We start from the raw sequence: 6,529 nt of genomic DNA, 5'->3' as shown, positions 1-6,529 counted from the left end.
ATGGACACATCTGACTGTTCAGCCATACCAGTGCCACTGTCTAATTACTTGAATGGTTCCTAAGATATTTTAGCCTATGGTGAAACCTGTCTTATGCACCTTTCAAAGGAATCAGCAGAACTTGATCACCCAAAGTGATGGAGACTGGTCTTCAACTACAGGTCAAATGAAATTGCACTATAAACCTTGGGAACTCTTAGAGTGTTGTGGATACCCAGCCAGAGGTGACTTCTACTGTGCATGTTTCACTTGATTTTAATTTTCTTTTTCCCCTAGCCTGCTGTGGCTAGAGGGCATGACTGGGTTTCTTTTCTGAGAGATGGAGAAAAGGAGGGCAAACGTTCAATTGTGTGTTTATCAGCTGACAATCAGATGCTGTTTTCTTCTCACTTTGTTTCTGGCCATGTTGATCTAACACCTGGCCTGCAGTGAGCTCCTGGCAAGGAACTCAACTCTTCCAGCAGGTTCTTACTCGAAAAGTGGGACCAGGATCACCTGTAGCAGCACAGGGTGGGAACTTTCTAGTCTTTACAGCCATACAGTCCATTTGAGGCCAAATCTGTCCACTGAAGTCAGTGGAGTTAAATCAGGTTGTATGTAGCACTTGGTTTCCCACTGAGTGGAAAGAGTGTTACAGTGATCATTGTGAAACTGATAAAACTGGTTTTAAATTGACTGCTAATTTTGAGGATGCCTCTTCCTGAGGCAATGGATGTTCAGGGGCTCCAAGCAACAGTTAATCGCAGTGATGCCTTTTTCTTTAACATTGGTCAACCCCAGGTTTTAGTAACCTGTAACTGGTTTGTAGCACAGTCTGCACAGCTGCCTGCATGGACTTGGGGACCAGACGGGAACATCTGTAGCACAAGCAGTGCTTATAAGTATGCTTCTCTGTAAGGGGCGTATGTTATTTTGCTTCTCACTTTAGAAAGCTGCCAAACTACAGTCCAGGAATGCGGATGCCCTCCTTTTCTCTCCCCTTTTGCCCACCTAGTTTGATGGCCTGGATAAAGCAGCCATAAGAGTCTCTCTAGACTAGCTCCTTTCTTCCTTTGTTTTTCTATTTGCATGCTGGTGCCCAGGCACTAGCCGCCAGAGCCTTCCACAGCACATCTCACAGGCACTGTAGCAGTTGTGTGTGTTCTGTAGCGAAATGTCTCTGTGTCGTGGGCTTTATTCTCTCAGCTGTGTAATCGGTGCTGCCAGATGTTACCACAAACTAGTAGGAGTCTGTCTTTCTAGAGGGGGAACATTCACAAGTGCTTATCAGCTGCCCCTTTCTTTGCCTCTTACAAGAAAAATCTCTCTGGAAGGGTGAAGTTCTGCTCCCACAGTATGCACTAGTAAAACTCCCGTTGCCTCTGGGAAAGGCAGGGGTGAGAAAATAAGTGTTTCTACAATGTAGAATAAGCCTTACCTGCAAAATAAGCAAATTTTGCTACCTTTGTGCACAGGAATGGGATCTCTGAGGGCAACTACACCATTGTTGTTCTGCAGGGCTAGTACGTTGCTCATGGGCCCTCAGCAAGGAACAAAAGGGAGGGATAAGGGTCAGAGCTCTGCTCATTTTGGAGAAGAGGATTGGTTCCCTATGTCGTTTTATCTCTGCAGTTTGGATCCAGATCAAAGCAGTCGTGAGAGTTTGCATACGTCGTTACAGGTCAGGAGCTGGCCAGTGAGTTTCGTCTGTGGAGATCATCTCCTAGGAAGCAGCAGACAAGCAGGAGAGCAGGGAGTTAGGAGAATATTGACAGAAGCATGGTTAACACGTAAGGAGGATATTCCTTTCCCCATCTGTTGCTAAGTCTTTCTATTTACAGATGCCTTTACACATGAGGTGAGCAGAAATGGGAGTTCCCCTGGAAATTTTAGGAAAACATTCAAAATTTTGGTAGAAAATTCCAGTCGCAACAAAACCCAGATTATTTTGCCTATAATTTACCAGAGTATAGTATGCACTGATTCACTTTTATTTTTGGTTTCTCAACTGAAAGCTAGTTAATGCCCATCAGTTTCTCCCCAGGAAAGGTTTCTGTGCCTGCCAGTGATGTGTTCTGGGGTGAAGGAGCAAGCTGCAAGTTCAAGGGCCACCTGTTTCTCTTTCAGCCTGACCCTGGCCAACATATCTTTGCCTCTGCTCAGGAGTAGGATGAAGCTGAACAGAGTAATCCAGGTGCCCTTCTTTCATCCTTTATCCATAAATGAACATAGTTTACATGAACTGGTCAAAAATGGCTCTGAGGTTGATCTTATGACTTGTTCTTTTTAACTGTTGTTCATCTTTCTGACTTCCATTCTGTGTCCCCATGCCCTGCCTGAGCAAGTCTACCAGCAACACCGGGGATCAGAAAGACCAGACTTTAAAGCACTACTAGATTTATTGTGGGTGAAGAAATGAAACCCTCTCACATTTGCGTTCATCACAGCTGAAATCTCTTCCTATACATAGACCAGGTTGTACACAAAGCCTGTTTGCTAAGAATCTATTGGCTCATGGAGTCAGGAGCAGCACAAAGTACTTAAGCTATTGTATTTCTTTTTTAATCACTGAAATTATAGTGTGAAAACTTTTTATGTTTTTACAGAGTATCAGGAAACCCAGATATGTTGTCTTCTAATGCACCCAGGAGTGCCACAGTGCTGCAGCACCAGAGAGCTAATAGCAAACAGGCTTTTTTTTTTACCTCCAGATGTCCTTGAAGCTGCTGGCTTATGTCAGAGACGTAATATTCTCCATTCTGCTATTTTATGGTTCTAGCTTGTCACAGTCAGCAACTTGTTCCTGAAAGAGCCGTCCACAGAGGGGCTGGTTTTGGTGATTGTTTTGATTTTATTTCAGCTGCTGCCAGGATTTTACATCAGTGTGATAAAATGTGAATCTGTTGAACCTTACAGATGAGCAGTGCTAGAGCAAAAGGCAAGGACTGTTACCAATTCACAGATTTCAACAGTGTGTGTTAGAGGAAGTTATTTTATGCTTGTGTCTTTGAGTGAGGACACAACACCTGGGGGAGAAAAAAAGCACCGTTTCTGTGCTGGAGTTCCCATTTAGTAAGTATATTGCCGCACATGTTCAGTGAGGATGGGTCTAGGGAGTGGTGACACAGGCTGGGAGAGCCTGGGGCACTGGCTCCTTCAGGGACACGAGCCAGCAGCATGGTGATAGCATGGTGGGATCCGGCTCAGAGCCTCTTGCTGATCCCACGTCCCAGGGGAGAGCTGGGAGAAGTGGCTCAGACAAAGTGGCTCAGGGATCCATGGAGAGGAAGAAGGGGAAGAACTAGGTAGATCAAAGTCCACAGGGCTTGCAAATTGCACCTTTTATTCCTAGATGCTTGGAGGCAGGTAGAGATTAATTTTGCACACATCAGTAATAATATAGGAAGGAGGAGGGCGAGGGGGAGGGTTCTAATGGAGTGATGGGAGAGGAGGTTACCAGAAACAGTCTCTGAGTGAGGTGTAGAGGAGTCAAAAATGCTGATGAGTTTACTTTTGCTGAGTTCTTAAGACAACATCTCATGTCACTATTTTCCCCATCAGCTGATGAGGAATCTTGGCACTTATGTGGCACATTGTGATTCTTTACTACTCGCTCCTTTAGCAGTAAGTTTTATCAATGGGGAAGGGGGAGGCTGGAGAAATTATTGCTGTCTGAGGTTGCTGGACTAAAAATAAAGCTCAGGGATTCTGTGTCCCAAGACCTTGCTCCTTCTGATGGATGGTACTGCCTGTATGTTTTAAATCAGATTAGATCAATTTGAACTGGGGTATGAAGGTAGAATCTGGCACATTTAGAGCTGGTACTAAAATAACAGCTGTCTACTGACCTCACAAGACAGCTGCTGTTTTGTGCCAATATTTAGTCTCACAGGATAGCGGGTAAGACTTTCACACATACTTCAGTGAGTAAAGAGCTCAAAGTCTGTTTACACAGATTCAAGCTCATCTCAATTGCTTTGGAAACCCCATCCACTGGCTTTACCCAAAATGGACCTGGAGAACATGGATGCAGTTCAACACCAGCAACCTCTGGAGGCAAACTGGGGTCTAAAGAACAAAGGCCAGCACCTCTGGGGTTTTAGCCTCTGAATTTTGCTGCTGTTCTGTATGTTTTATAGTAGTGGCTGCTCTACAGTGCTCTGTGATACGACTCAAAAATTCCTTCTGCAATCACTGATGCTGAGAGCTGGTTATAAAGGAAAACAGTGCATTTTTGCAGCTTTATTAAGGAAGAATCACACATAAGACAGAAACCAAGCTTGTTTGAAGGTACATGTATTTTAATGTCACCATTAATCATTGGCTTTTAATTGGAAAAAGCTTTTTAATGAGGTATTTGTGAAATGCCAGTAGTAGTACAGAAAATTGATGTTTCGGGGTACTTCACAACACAGAGCACAAAATATTCCCTAGGCCTGATTTAAGTAGCAGAAGTACCTTAATTTCCAGTGAGCTTAATAGATACGTTAGTCACTGGCTGTCTTCTGAATCCCCCACAGTGTCTGTTTAGTTTGCAAATAAAGCTAGATTTATGCAGCTTTTCTTTTGCTTACTCTACTAATGCTAACACCACAACCAAGTGTTAAACATGAAGCACTAAACAATGTAATTTTCTGCCTTAAAATACTAAATAAATGATACTTTCCCGTTAAGGGCTAGTAAAACAAAATGATATTTGCGAGGTAAGATGCTACAGTATGTTTCCAAATATTTTTGTATTGTGTACATTCTGTATATTCTTGTTGTAACAATATTATTTGAGCGCAGAATCCATTAAATTTTTTTTGTTGGTGTTTTTTTTGATTTTCTGTTCCTTTTTTCTTTTTTTATTGAGCTGTTCTACGTCACATGCCAAAAAACAACAAAGAAAAAACTTTCAAAGACAATTTTATAAGTTTGTCTACAGTTAACACAGTATTATCAAAGGAGCAATTGGTTCTGAGGTCTGCAATGTAATCTTTTAGTAATGAGATTGCTAACTCATTTTTATGTCTCTCTAAAAGTGTCTGTCTAAAAGATAAAGGGGAGAGTGAACTGCTGCTTTATTTCTCCATGAGATATAATGAAGATGCAGAACCAGCTTGGGACTTGTGTTGAAATTCAGGTCTTGTCCCACCATTTGATGGCTGACACTTCAGTGCAGTGGTGACCTCTGGACTGCAGGGAAGTTGATGACCAAGTACATTAGACTGCTTAAAATTTCTTACTGGGGTGGAGGATTGTTCTGTTTTAACATCAGTCTCTACTGAATGTCGTAAAATCTTAGAGCCAACATGTTCTCATCTCTTGAATCGATAGTGGGAACAACATACCCAGGAAGTTCTACAGCAAACCTCCAACTGATTTAGCTATTACGAGATAACTGAGCTTTCTGAGACTTGTAAACGTCTTTATTCATTAGTTGAGGCCTTTCAGCAAGGAAGGGTAAGGTGGGTTTTGTTGGGTTTTGTCAGTTAATACAGAAGTGTTACTGCCCGCTAGCACCATCTGTTCTTCTTGCTGGCTAAAATAATTTTAGAAAGGCAAACTGAAGGACAGAAATATTGCCAGTTCCAGCGTATCTGGCACAGAGAAGGTGCCAAAAGCTGGCAGCCTTGATACACAGCCCTGATCACACAAAGTCATAAAACTCATTATCATCTTATTCCCATAGCTCCCATCATGTTCTGTATAGTAAGCATTGCAGCACATAACTGTTGGACAGAGAAATACTAATTGGTTTATATGCTGCTTCTCTTGGGGGTGGGGGTGGGGAACCCAAAAAACCAAACCAAACCAAACCCTGATCTTTCAAACTGCAAGAGGTCTGTAGCAGTTAAATCTAAACTTGTGCTCTTCATATAGGCCTGGGGGATTTTGTGTTTGGTAGGTTTGGGTGTTCAGAGGAAGTTTGTTCATTTGTTTGTTGGTTTTGGTTGGTTGATGTTTTGGTGTGTTTGGTTTGTTTGTGGTTGTTTTTTTTCTTCTCCTAAAGGGTTTTAAATCAGACCCTTAAAACTACAGCAAAAATCTTTCAGGTTTGCAAATAAAGTGCACATCTCAGCATCTTCTGACCTTTTCTGTGCTTCATCCTGAGCTTTGAACAGCTGATTGCTGAAGGAAGTTAAGCTTGTAACTCTCCAGGTGTTCATGCAGCTAAACCTGCTGCTCCTGCATTATTTATGATGATTTTGTTTCATTTCCTTTAAGCTGGGTTTTTGTTGTTGTTTTTAATAGAATCTATAATGGGAGGAAGCCAGTAAAGCCTGCAAATTCATGAGCTACCACGGTGTATTTCAGTGTGTGTGTGCGCTTGTGAGCATCTTTTGTTTAGCAGTTAAGTAACTGAATAGCAAAGTCACTGCAAAGCTGGCAGAAGCAAGATGATGTTAAAACTAAGGCTGCAGAAAGCAAGCAGTTATGTTTTTCATAATGCCAGCCACCTTCAGGGCTGGGAAAATTCAGGAAAAGGAACTTGCAACAGAAAAAGCTGTGACTGAAGCTGTCCACAGGTAACAAATTCAGCGGGACTGATACTGAACAATGCATT

Source organism: Phalacrocorax aristotelis, chromosome 16, assembly GCF_949628215.1.
Source record: "Phalacrocorax aristotelis chromosome 16, bGulAri2.1, whole genome shotgun sequence".
Classification (NCBI taxonomy): Eukaryota; Metazoa; Chordata; class Aves; order Suliformes; family Phalacrocoracidae; genus Phalacrocorax; species Phalacrocorax aristotelis.
Note: the sequence above shows the minus strand (reverse complement) of the source record.